At 44.8% G+C, this 14,155-nt stretch overlaps 1 long non-coding RNA gene across 1 annotated transcript; it reads right to left on the bottom strand.

Annotated features, from left to right (window-relative positions):
- Positions 1-11,931: 11,931 nt before the first annotated feature.
- Positions 11,932-13,888, bottom strand: LOC131910758 (uncharacterized). Its single transcript, XR_009379213.1, has 4 exons — positions 13,807-13,888; positions 13,341-13,423; positions 12,678-12,890; positions 11,932-12,122 (listed from the first exon to the last, which is right to left on the bottom strand). It is a non-coding gene; the product is annotated as an uncharacterized LOC131910758 (long non-coding RNA).
- Positions 13,889-14,155: the final 267 nt, after the last annotated feature.

Genomic DNA, 14,155 nt, shown 5'->3' with positions numbered 1-14,155 from the left:
TGGTAGAAACTACCTCCTCTAGCTTCTTTAAGTATGTGCACAGGTGTGAAGACTCACACATGCCAGAAGAGAACAGGAGGAAGAGGAGAAGGGCAGAGGAGGAACAGTCAAGATGTAGGTGTTTGGGCTCAACCGACAAGAGTGAGCATTAAATTCTGGATATAAAATTCAAGCTACAAAAGGTACATATACATCATGATGCCATCAGTGTAGGAAGAGAAGCAGTGTGTATTTCCATGTGGACATATTCATATGAAGAGAATACATCTGTAGCACAGCAGTATAGTGATATTTTATTTGTACTAAAATGTGATTTGTATGTTAATAAATAAAGTTTCCCAGTGGTCAGATCTATTAGAGCCATAGCAAAAGCTGGGCAGTGGTGGTGCACGCCTTTAATCCCAGCACTTGGTAGGCAGAGCTAGGTAGATCTCTGTGTGCTCAAGGATACAGCCAGCATTGGAGACACACACCTTTAATCTCAATACCAACCATAGAAGACCTGGAGGTCTGTACAGACAGGCAGTGACGAGGCAGTCATGTGGTTGGGTTTACAACCAATGAGAAGGCACAACAGAAGTCTCTATAAAGACAAACACACAGGAAGTAGCTCTCTTGGCTGAAGTGGCTAGCTGCAGCAGACGGGTAAGGCTCTTAGCTCTGATCTCTTGGCTTTCTTCTTTGCATTGGTTCTGTGTTTCTTATTTAATAAGACAGTTGGTGACATCTACTACAGCAGTGTGGATGGTATTGTCTCAGGCTAGCAGTTGGCTTTAGAGAAGAAAGCTGGCTGGGAATAAATAGGATCACACATTTTGTCTCTTGCATTTTACTCTGAGGCACAGAGTCTCTGAAGTAACTGTGGCAGAACCAAACACCTACCTGGTCCGTGGTCATTGGAGATAGAAGTCCCCCATTCACAATGGCTTCCTGGGAGACTTTCCACTTTATCAAGGCAAGAAGATGTAATGTATAGAAATAATACTTTGTCATTTACAGTTTGGTCTCTTTCTGGGTGGATCACAGTGCAAGATCCTCCACAGTGATGCAGGGAAGCAGCAGGCAGCAGACAGGGCCTGCAGCTCCAACACAGCCACACCTGCTGGTGACCAGTCAACACTGCTAAGCGGGCTGTGCGTGCGTGCGTGCGTGCGTGTGCATGCGTGCGTGCGTGTGTGTGTGTGTGTGTGTGTGTGTGTGTGTGTGTGTGAACAAATGCATGCAGATGCCTATAGAGGTTGGAAGAAGGTATTGGATCCCTGGAATTAAACTTACAGGTGGCCCAGCCATACCACTCTTGGGCATATACCCCAGGAATGCTCAATCATACCACAAAGATACATGCTCAACTATGTTCATAGCAGCACTATTCGTAATAGCCAGAACCTGGAAACAACCTAGATGCCCATCAACTGAAGAGTGGATTAAGAAAATGTGGTACATATACACAATGGAGTACTACTCAGCAGAGAAAAACAATGACAGCATGAAATTTGCAGGCAAATGGATGGAACTAAAAAAAAAAAATCATCTTGAGTGAGGTAACCCAAACCCAGAAGGACAAACACAGTATGTACTCACTCATAGGAGGATACCAGATATAAAGCAAAGAACAATCAGACTGCAACCCACAGAACCAGGGAGGCTATATAGCAGGGGGGACCCTAGGATGACTGTGGCTTATAATAAGTTTTGGGTTTACTCAATCACTGGGCAAGCCTCAAGGAAACATTTCACTATTAGGATAAGAATTTGTACTGTATCAAGCTGACAATAGAAAAATAAATAAATAAATAAATAAAAATGAAAAAATAGTTACAGGTGGTTGTGAGCTGTCCCATGTTGGTGCTGGGAACACAGTTCAGGTCCTCTGAAAGAGCTTAACTATTGAACCTCTCTAGCCCCTCAATGACATTCAATTTACAGAGGGGTTTGGGGTCGTAACTCCATCATAAGTGAAAGTAGCTGTTATTTCCATCTCTTGTGTTTGTAATTTTTTTTTTATAATTAGAACAACAAGTGGATGTTTAAAAGGAGGATAGATCTGGGCACTAGGAAAAACCAGGTGCCAGTTTAGTGCCCATTATTTATTAGCTGTAAGTTCTTGGGCAAATCAGTTAATCTCACTAAGCTGCTTCACCTCCTGCCAATCTTAGCTGTATATCTACTTCTTGGAAATGGTATGAAATCACACACATGTATAAATTAGAAAAATGGCTCTGCATGGCCTGCAGAATCAACTAAGCAAGCTCATGGGGGCTCATAGAGACTGAGGCAGCAATTGCAGAGCCTGCATGGGTCTCCACTAGGTCCTCTGCACATATGCAGTGGTTGTTAGCTTGATGTTTTGGGGGGACTCCTGACAGTGGGAGTGAGGATGTCTCTCACTCTTTTGTCTGCTCTTGGGACCTTTTTCCTCCTACTGGGTTTCCTTGCCCAGCCTTGATATGAGGGTTTGTGCCTAGTCTGATTGTATTGAGTTGTGCTGTGTTCTATTGATGTCCCTGGGAGGCATGCTCTTTTCTGGGGGGAGACAGGGGCCGGGGAAGTGGATCTGGGTGAAAGGAGAGGTGGGGGACTGGGAGGAGTGAAGGGAGGGGAAGATGTGATCGGAATGTATTGTATGGGAGAAGAATAAATAAAAATTAAAAAACAAAATAAAATAAACGAACAAACTATACAAAAGAAAAAAAGAGGAAAATGGCTCTGGCTGCCTGCAATGAGATGCCTTCCTATCCTATCTTTTAGCCCTCCCCTTATCTCCAGTGTTTAAACATGTGCATGCATACATGAGCACAGGCAATTGTAGCTGGAGAGCTTTTCCCTCCCAGTCCCACCAAGTCCCACCAGTCCTGGAGCCCACTTATAAAATAAACACACAGACGCTTACATTATTTAAACTGCTTGGCCATTAGCTCAGGCCTATCATTGTCTAGCTCTTACTCTTATATTTAGCCCATTTCTATTAATCTATACTTTGCCACGTGGCTTGTGGCTTACCAGTACTTTACATCTTCCTTGTCCTGGCGGCGGCTCCAGGCAGTCCCTCCTATCCTTCCTCCTTCCTCAATTCTCCTCTCTGTTAGTCCCACCTATACTTCCTGTCTGGCTATTGGCCAATCAGTGTTTATTTATATAGAGTGATATCCATAGCAGGCAATAATTCACAAGTGCTTTAGAGGATGGAACAAGTGCTGGGAGGGTGAGAAAGCCATAGGTTTCGTTTCATGTCAACACAAATCTCTCTGGTCTCACAAGCTCAAACAGATCAGATTGTAATAAAATGGAAACTAGTCAAAGTTGAGAAGCGCTTGCTGATTGAATCCTCAAGATGTGAACATTCATTTTTATGTATGCATTCCTGCCAATACAATGAGGATGCTTCTGTGTGGTCAACTTTAAGTTATTGTTGCAATCAGAACACTCACAAAAATCCAGAAACTTTGCCTGAATCAGTAGTCTCCATTTCCCGTTGCCATTGAACTGGTAGAAAGGATAACAGATTTGGGTTTCCAGCTTTTTCCCCCACTCTATAATTGTCACAGAACAACACAAATGTCACTTTGTGAGACACATGTCCCAGTGCAGGACACACAAGCTGGGGGCAAGATGGGCACAACATTCTGTCTCATTTACACAACCACAGATAAGCTTGGGAGACCCATGCCAACTCCACTTTCTAAATGAAGACGTAGACTGTGGGCTTGACCCAGGCTGCATTGCGGGGGCAGCTGAAACATTTTTTTTTTCATCGCAGTTGGCTTTTCTAAGAGAACATAGCTGTAAACACTTGGCATGCAACACCCGCATCATCGAGTAAGTGTACACACCTACCCTGCTGCTCCCAGACACAGCTGTGCGTACTCTCTTCCTGCTCTGTGCCTTGACAAAGGCCATTGACCTTGAATTTCTGAAACATGGCCAAGAAAAATTGCATTCCTTATTTGTCACGGTCAATTACCTTTATTGTATGAATGCATTTTTTTTACTGTATTTGAGACTTAGTGCGTGAGTGACTAATTTTGAAGGCTCTGTCATATCACCAAACAGAAGTAAGGTCTGTGACAATGAACCTAACTTCTAGATCATTCCATCTTGTAACATGTGATTATCATTTTTTTAGCAAAATACTAAAATGTAATTAGTGTATAATAAAATGTAATGAAATTCTGAGGAAAAAATGGAATATGTAAATGTTAAAATATCAGCACCAATAAAATAAAAATACTAAAAATTTTTTTTGCTACTTTGGGAGCTCTGCAAAATGCTTACTCGAAAATGGATCGGCCCAAATGGTTCCCTTTGATTCTGTGTTGTATGTCTCTAAACCAGTGGTTCTCCACCTTCCTAACACTGAAACCCTTTAATACAGTTATTATTATTATATATACAGTGGTGACCCCCAACCAGAAAGTTGTTTGATTGCTGCTTCATAACTGTAATTTTGCTACTGTTATGAATTGTAATGTAAATATCTGATATGCAACCCCCTGTGGGGTCATGCCCCGCAGGTTGAGAACCATTGCTCTAGACTGATAGAGCAAATTGAAACTGAACTTGACAGATGGAGGAAGTAGCCATGGAGAGAATAGGCAGGAAAGAGGACTGCTGTGTGCCTAGTTTGCTTTTCTGTTGCTGTGATGAAACACTCTGACCAGGCCAGGAGGTGGTGAAGCACGTCTTTAATCCCAGCAGGAGAGAAAGGAGAATCTGTTTGAGTTCGAGGCCAGCCTGGTCTACAGAACTAGTTCCAGGCAGTCAGGGCTACAGAGAGAAATCCTGTCTTGAAAAACAAACAAACAAACAAACACCCCACTCTGACTGAAAGCAACCCAGGGGAGGAGAGAGGGTATTTCTCTTACACTTCCAAGTGACAGTCCGTCACTGAGAGAAGTCAAGGCAGGAACCCGGGAACAGGAACTGACAGCCTTGGATGAACGCTACTTACTAGCTTGCTCCCTCTTTGTGCCTCAGAGGTTGCACCACTCACAGTGGGCTGGGTCCTTCTACAGCAATCATCAATAAAGACACTTCCTCATAGACATGTCTACAGGCCAATCTGGTAGAGGCAATTCTTCAGTTGAGGTGCTCACTTCCCAGGTGGCTCTAGGTTGTGCCAAGTTGACAATGAAAACTGACCAGAAGTAAGGAACATGAAAGACAATGTCCCCCATCCCCCCCTTAAACACATACACACACACACACACACACACACACACACACACACACACACATACACACACACACCAGCTTAGAAAGTCCAGAGTCCTATTAATCCAACTCTGGGTGGAACTCATTAATCCAGCTCTGGGTGAAACTTGTTCTTATTCTGCATTGCAAACAAGTGACAGTTTCTAGAGAATCGGTCTACTGAGTGGATAATGTAGAGCAGGACCCAATGGGATGCCTCCTGAGAGCACGGCAATAGAGAGATGAAACAGTGAAAACCAGCAGACAGAGCTGGGGTGTGGCACAGTGGCAGAATGATGGCCTAATGTGTGTGAGACCCCAGGTCTGTAGCCTAGCACTGCAAAACAAAAACAAACAAAAACCAAACAACCCCAATGCATAATGAATAAGATTACTGCTCTGCAGAAACTACCCAAAGGATTGGTTCTCAGAAGCAAATAGATGTAATTAGCAGTCAAGTCTAATGTAAAAGTCTATCTGCGGGGTAGTTTCCTTCATTTCAAAGGGAAAGTAAGGCAATGTCCCTCAGTATCAGGATGGAGATACATTTAATGTGACAACCTATTTTCCATTAGCAGACACACTTTAGGAGTACAGATTATGTGGCTTTGCAGCTTAGAGGAAGAGCACAGTAAGTATATAGAGAAGAAAAGGAGGAGGTGGAGAAGAAGGGGGAGAAGGAGGAGGAGGAGGAGGAGGAAGAGGAAGAAGAAGAAGAAGAGGAAGAAGAAGAAGAAGAAGAAGAAGAAGAAGAAGAAAAGAAGAAGAAGAAGAAGAAGAAGAAGAAGAAGAAGAAGAAGAAGAAGAAGAAGAAGAAGAAGTTGTTGTTGTTTTGGAGAGCAGCTTGAGTTCCAGGCTCTGGGCTCTGGTTGTCAGTCAAGTAGGCTAAGCCCTAAAGATCCTCCTCTCTACGTGAAATCAAAGGAACTTAATGGAGTCATTTTTAGCTCTAAAGTCTTTGATATACAATGATGGGTGATATGCAAGAGCAAGGACAGAAAATGATGGTTTTAAAAGTGATAAGTGGCACTGGTTACCATGAGGAAAGTCATGAGCCACGACAAAACCCAGTATCAGAGCTTTATTGGAGATGCACATACAGAGAGGGGGGGAGAAGAGATAGTGGGGGGAAGAGGGAACAGAGAAGGGGAGAAGGGGGGTCTGTGTCAGGCTTTTTAAGGAGCAGGTGGGCTATGCCAGGCAAGCGCTGATTGTGTGACCACGCCATGAGCACGTAGTCACCAGCGCACATGGATGACGTAAGAAGCAAGACCCTTTGTTTAGCTCCCGAACTGCACATGTGCGGTCATGCGGCTGGAGTGAGTGCAGAATTCTAACAGAAAGAAAGCATCCTTTTCCATAAATGGAGGTTCTCCTTTCTCACTGTATGTGTGAATGATACCCTATAGCTATGGGAAGACACCATTCTGTTCCAAATGCTTTGCTTTGGGTCTGAATAGAGTGACTTTGATATAAACAATGCTGGACAATTTTTTTTAAGTGATTTGGAGATGAAGTTCTTGACCTAATATGGTCAAGGTCTATTTTGGACTCTTTCATTTTAACTTAGCAACAACAGATTAAAAACAAGTCCATACTGCAGATTCAAAGTAGAAATGTCTTTTGACATAGACTTTTTTACACCTTACGAAGCAGAGCTGGTAAGTCTTTTTTAGGGCAGTTAATGTTAATATTACCTTTCTTGTGCAGAAGAACAATTCTAGTCTATAAGATGGAACGATAAGCATTTGGAACTGCCGCTAGCCTGCTTTCATGGCACATTGATGGCTACTGGCTTGTAAACCGTTAGTAGGTCAAGTTCATTGTAAGTAACCATCATATTATCCTAACCTCTCCCACTGACCACAAAGCAAATGAACCAGGAGATAAAACTTTTTCTTGGATCATTACTATTTTCCATTTTGGCAAATTTATATGTCTTCTTATATCGCAAAGTAGCATTAAACATTATAATTTTAAGAACTGAAGCAGAGCTCCGAGAGTCAGAAAGATGATAGACATCATGGGTTGAAATCAGTGGGAATGTCAGCTCTAGAACTGCTTCCTTCTGTCTGTGCAGACTTGCCCAGGCCAAGGGAAAACAGCACACACCCAGACCCACAAGGGACTGATGTGAAAACTGATTTCTTTATAGTGGGAAATGTTGGTCTCTAACGAGCAGACTGCTTATGCCCCATATGTGAGGATTTCTCTTTTGAATAGTTTTGGTTTCTGGGAAGCTAAGTGGATTTCACAAACTTGTTTATTTGTGATGAGAACTTGGTACTCTGAGAGAGAAACAGATCCCACTCCCACTGGGAATGCTTAATGAAAAGATTTGCAAACTGTCCAGGTGGTAATAGAGCTGGCTGCTAGTGTGCTTGCCTGGTATGGATGCCTGGGTTCGAACTCCAGCACTGCAAAAATAATAATAATAATAATAATAATAATAATAATAATAATAATACTTATTACTGTAAAAATTGAAGTAACAAGGATTGGCTGGTAGGAACTAGAGTAACTACCCCATTCAGGAAGAACAGCTAGAAGAGGCAGTTACCAAGCGGGATGCTAAGGAAGAATAGCTCATGCTGGAGAGGGTGCAGTCACTGCTGGATGGCTGTCAGCTAACCGCGAGGCCTTGCAGTAGAACTTGCTGGAAGCCTGCCCTTTAGGCTGTTAGAGACATGATCCACAGAGAGGTGCAACCCCTTCGAACTCACTGCAGAGTCACTCAGAGGTGCCACAGAAAGCTTTTAGCCTCTCCATGCTTGTGATGCTAATACCGATTGTTAACCTGATGGGACCTGGTCACCTAGGAGACAAGCCTCTGGGGGTGTGGGGGTTGATAGTCTAGATTAGGTTCACTGGGGTTGGAAGACCCACCCTATATGCAGGTGCTAGAGTACGAAGTGAATAAAAATGAGAAAGTGAGCTGGGTACCAGGATGGATTGCTCTCTGCTTCTTGCTTGCGGGTTTGGTGTGACCAGCTGCTTCAAGCTGCCTTTGGGGTTTCCCCACCATGATGCTGCACCCTTAAACTGTGAGACAAAAATAAACCTGTCCTCCTTAACTTGTATTTGCCAAGTGTTTGTATCAAAGCAGCAGGACAAGTCACTACTGAAGCTCTCTTGGCTAGTATCTGCTGCCTGTGGATACATCACACACACTGAACAATCCTGGAGAACGAGGAAGAAAAATCTCCCTTCTGTACCGTCCCTCTTGTACACTCCAACACGCATAACATCATGCCAGATGGCAGAGGGAGACAGGGGGCTGAGCCTCATTCTCAGATGATAGAGTGGCCCTGGAGCTGAGAGATGGTGACTGATAAGTCAGTCAACATGTCATTAATCCACAGAAAAGTGGATAGTGTTTGAAAATAAACCAATCAAGGCCAAAGAAAACTGCACAAACTCTTCCCGACCCAGAACAGAGCGCACCTCTTTATTGCGAGAACATGCCTATACTCCCATCCCTGTAGGCAGTTGTGGATAAATACGACCTCATTCTTGGCACATTTTCTAAGTCCTGTTATGAGTCTCTTTCTGTTTGGGAAAAGAATAATATGGTTGCTGTAGTGTTTCTTTTCCTAAGTTTTTTGTCACTTCTATGTTCTATATCCTTCATTTTGTCGTCTATCTATCCTTCATATTATCATTCATATTGTCGTCTATCTAGCCTTCATATTGTCGTCTATCTACCCTTCATATTATTGTCTATTTTTCTTTCATATTATTGTCTATCTATCTTTCATATTTTTGTCTGACCCTCCTGTCTCACTCATGTACCCTAATTTTTCCATGTTAATTATAGGTACTTGACACTCCTGAGCCAGAGTCTCAGATCTCCAAATAACAAAACACCCATCCTGTAGCTGACTTTAAGCCTTCAGAAGGAATGAAAATTCTCTCCAACCTGTTCTGAGAGAAGCAATTTCTATAACTTTTTAGATGAACCATGCTTGATATTGTAAGTTACTCAAAAATCTCAATTCTCCTCTTTTCTTAGTCCTTGGAATGAGATTTGAGAAGGGAAGTTGGTAAGGTAAAAAGAACACATACTCTGAAAAGACCAATGTTTACTAGCTGTGTGGCACTCAGCAGCAGGCCTTATTTTTGCACAAATGTGGAATGCGGATATGAGCAGCTGCCCTTTGTCTGGGATGGGGTGAAAAATCAAAGAAGTCACACATGTCAAAACGCTTGGATCAGAGCCTGATGCATAGCCGGGACTCGTAAGCGGCATGTAGAACCTGGCTGAGAAATGGTTGACAGAAGGGTGTCCAGTCAGAAGAACTGATAAGCATGAAGAATTATAATCAACTTCCCAAATGAAAGAGGACTAGGTCTGTTTGCATCGATTCATTCACACGGACTCTGTGTGTGAAGCCCAGGGGCTCTTGGGAAAGGCAGTAGAGCTGTGTAGGGCCTGAAGATACCAGGAAAATAGGTCTTCAATGGGCTTTGATGGATTGGGCTGGGATGTCACTAGATGGCGCTGTAGAGCAGTTAAGCTTGGTTGCTTGTAAAACTGTGCTTTTAAAACGAGGTGTTCATATATGAACACTTCACGCAGTTAATTATATGAACTGAAAATAGTATCAATATCTTCTCCAGGCTTTTTATTCTCAAGGAGCCAGTGGGTAAGTAGGAGAGTCCCTGCAAACAACTGGACGTGTGGAAGAGTGGGCACTTAGGAAGATAATTGAACAAGCCAAAGTCAGATTCGTTGTCTGGTTGGGATCACCATGAGGTAACAGTGAAACTACTACTCAAGGTCAAGTTGTCAATGATAAGGCTAACAAGGCTGAAATGAAAATGTGAGCTAAATAAACACTTTAGTGTTAGAGCATTCTGAGGGCGATATCATTGTTTTTATCGGAAGACCCAACAGTGTACCAATGTTTCACCATGTGGCTCACACAAGCAAGGCTAAGTCAAAGCTGTAATGTATTTCTAGTCTTGTGTTGGAATGATATTTTCACTTTGTAAAGGGTATGTTTTAAGGGGGAATCTAAGCAAGGACCCCAAAAAATGGCATTTATAATTTGGTCAAGCATTTTAAAAAAGGCCTCTATTTTTATTATTTTTAACTTTGTGTGTGTGGCGGGGGTATGTCATGTGAGGGTAGTGCCTGTAGATGCCAGCAACTTCAGATCCCCTGATGTGGTTGAGAGAAGTTGAATTCAGGTCTTCTGTGAGAACACTATGGACTCAGCCCCTGAGCCATCTCTACAGGCCAGGCCAGCAGGTTTAAGGCCCCAGAGAGGAGAGTGGTGGCCGAGGCAAGGACAGGAGTTGGTTTATGGATGTGTGCTGAGGAGGGCGCTAGGGACAAGAAGATGCAGGCCATTTGGGACATTTGACTTATACTAGAGTGAAACCAGTCGATCCAGCCTATTTTCTCCAAATCTGTCCACCAAAGCATCTTCATCAATTTGTAAACCAGCCACCAGAGAACATGAAGGAGGTGACTCCATCCTTCTGCTCTGTTTACTGTACTACACAGAGCTACGTTAGATTCTTACCGAGCCACAGCGTCAGTGCGGAGCTGATGGCGCTTGACCTACAGACAAACGGCTTTGGAAGGACTCAGCTGGAGATGAGGCCACCGGCCACCACCATTCGAGCATTAGTCGTGGTGAGAAGAAACGGACATAAGAGACTTACAAGACCAAGAACTGAAGAACAAATATAAAGGAAATTATTCCTTGGCTTCAGGGAGTTACTGCTTCATTCCTGGCAAGCTGAAGCCTTAACTAGTCAGAGAGGTCGGTGCAGTGTGGTGAGGGACAGCTGTCTTGCTGTGTAGAGCATTTCACTAATTCAGGCCCAGAGCCCTCTGCTTTCAGAGTGTGTAGGTTCTACAATGCTGACTTAGCTAAATCACTGGTATTTTATTAATAATTCCTCTTTGTCTTCAGATTATTAAGGCTGAAGTGAGCTACACGATCCCCATTTTTGATATGTTCTTCAGATTAAGATGACAAAATATGTGTGATTCTTAGGCACTGCCTCTCTGGCCAAGGCTTAGGTAAGCATTCAGTCAAATACCCGTGGTGGAGTGTGGAGACAGACAGACAATGCTGCTCTGTTGCCGCTGCTCTGAGGAGAACATCTTTGAAGAGGATCTCGCTGAGCCTGTTAGGTTCATTATGAGCAGAAACAGGACCACTTAGCCCAGGAGCCGCCCATGTGCATTGTGGGAGGCAGAGGGAGAGGATCAGATGGAGGTGACCGGACAGAAGTGACCTCTGTGGCCATCAAAGGGGAAAGTGACTGAGCGCAGCACACCACAGTTCGAAGACACCCCCTAAACCGGTGTTGAAACTTGATTGCTACAGTTACAGGATCAGCGGTGGGGCCTTCGGGAGGTCATTTGGTCACTGGGGCTCTGCCATCACGATTGCATTAAGATCACTGGGATGGTTAGTTTTAATTGTCAGCTCGGGACAAGCTAGAGTCACCTGGGAAGTGCGTCTCAGCGAGGCACTGTCTAGATCAGGTTGACCTGAGCATGTCTGTGGGAGCTATTATGATAACACATAAACTGAAGTGGAAAGACCCAGTCTGAAAGTGTGTGGTACCACTCCGCAGCCCGAAATCACGTAGGAGTAGAGAAAACTGACTGAACACTGAGCACACACGCACTCTCTTGCCTCAGCTCTGTGGCTGTGACCCACTGTCTGGAGCCCCTGCCCCATGAAGTCCCTGAAGTAACAGACTGACAACCTAGAATTGTGGACTAAAATAAGCCCTTTCTTCCCTGGTTGCTTCTTTATTAGGATGTTTTATTACAGCGGTTTATTTGGGCCAATTATCCGTGGGCTACTACAGTCTTCCATACGGGGAAGGCGTGGCAACCGGAGCAGTGAGATGCATTCAGTCAGGAAACCGAAGAGAAAATCTAAGACCCTTCTCCTCACATCCTGATGGAGCAGGAAGCAGAGGGAACAGACAGGACAAGGGGCCAGCTATAAAACTTCAAGCCCCTCACCACACACACACACACACACACACACACACACACACACACACGCACGCACGCACGCACACGCGCACGCGCACGCACGCGCACGCGCGAACACGCACATACACACACGCGCACATGCACACACACGCACGCACACACACGCGCGCGCACACGCACACACGCACACGCGCGCGCACACACGCACATACGCACACAGCACGCGCACACACGCACACACACGCACGCACACGCGCACACACACGCACACACACACACACACACACACACACACGATGTATTTTTTTCCCCAAGCTTCTACCTCCAGCAGGGTCTACAACCTCCGCAAACAGCACCACCACCTGGGCCATGAGTTCAAACACATGAGCCCGTGGGGGACATTGGCATTCAAACCCCACTGCAACGGTGTGAAATATTTAAAAAGGGGAGTGTTCAGGCCTGTTTTCTCAGGGCCCTTTTCCATGTCATGTATGACGCAGCATGAGGCTCTCACCGGAAGTGGAACTCTGTTTTCGGTCTTGCAGCCTCCACCAGTCAGACTCCTGTTTATGACTTACTCCATCTGTGGCATTCTGTAAAGCGGCAGTAATGATTTGAGACACATGATGAGTTTAATGTGACCAAACCCATTGAGGAAATCCATGAAGAGAGCGGATCTTGTGTCAAACCAGCGTGTGTGAATTTAGGGTAAAGATGCAAGCAGGTCCTGCGAGAGCAGAAGGCAGGGAATCCCATCCTTTATAAACACAGCTGTTTGAAGCTGATAACTGGGCGGGGCATGGCAGGACCCCGTTACCACATTACCCCGACTGCGTGAAGGAGCAAACTCCTCCAGAGGAGTGAGTGAGCAAGCTGAGGAGGCCTCCTTTCCTCCACTAGCCTTAACCTCCCTGTCCCTGGGGTACGGAAACGGAGCACCCGGCAAATTACCCCACCCCACCCTGGTTGCCTTGTCTTTGGCAGTGAGAATTTCTGGAACCTCTCTTCTGAGGGCAGCCATGGTTACTGAAGCTCTTAAACTGTCGCCCCGTCCAGGTTGAGGAGTGACTTTATGTCAGAGCCGTTATTAAACAATGATCTATTAACACTTCTCTGTGCATGATTGTTTTGGTCAGCTTTCTGTCACCATAATAAAATATCCGAGCAGTCAACTTACGAAGAGAAAGATGATTTCTGGAGGTTCGGAAATGGTTTGGCCGATGCTTTGGGCCCGTGGTGAAGCAGTGTACCATGATGGGACTATGTGAAGAGAAAAACCTGATTAGGAATCAGGGAACCAAAGAATGGGGCTGGGGTCCCACGGTCACCTGCAAGGGTACACCCCTAGTGAACTGAGGACCTGCCACTGGACCCCATAAAGGTCCCCCCAGCTCCCAGAAGCACAGGTCGGGCGCCAAGGTTTTAACACACAGGCCTGGGGGAGACATCTGGGATCCAGACCCGGGAGTGAACTCCATCACTCCAGCTTCTCCGGCCTCCGAGGTGTGGCTTTGGTTTCTGGCCCTCAGCAAATGTACCAGCTCTGCCGCTTTCCAAAGCCTTGGCAGTTTAATGTGGAAAAGGCCCAGAGGTCTCGATGCCAAACAGTTCACCCTCCAGCAACAGGCACTGTGGCCAAGTACCAAGTGTCGAAGTATTTCAGGCGAGATGAAGCTGCAGCCAAAGCCAGGAGAACTCGGAGCGGGGACGCCATCTTAACGACAGATAATTAAACGGTGCAGAACTAAAACGGAGCGTTTTCTGTTATACTCTGTGAGTAATGTTTGTACTTTGAAACTTTTAAAATATTTAAGGCAAGAAAAAATGAAGTGCATGGCAACCAGTTGAGGTCATACATTTAGGACAAAAATGATAAAATATTAAAATGAAAGAAATAAATGTTCTGACTGAAATACTGAGAGTCTGTGGAGATAAATTATTCAAAGTGGGAACATGTGACCTGCAGTCTGTTATGTAACAGGGCAAGTGGCA

The sequence above is a fragment of the Peromyscus eremicus genome, chromosome 5 (genome assembly GCF_949786415.1).
Source record: "Peromyscus eremicus chromosome 5, PerEre_H2_v1, whole genome shotgun sequence".
Lineage (NCBI taxonomy): Eukaryota > Metazoa > Chordata > Mammalia > Rodentia > Cricetidae > Peromyscus > Peromyscus eremicus.
Note: the sequence above shows the minus strand (reverse complement) of the source record. Positions and strands in the feature narration are given on the sequence as shown.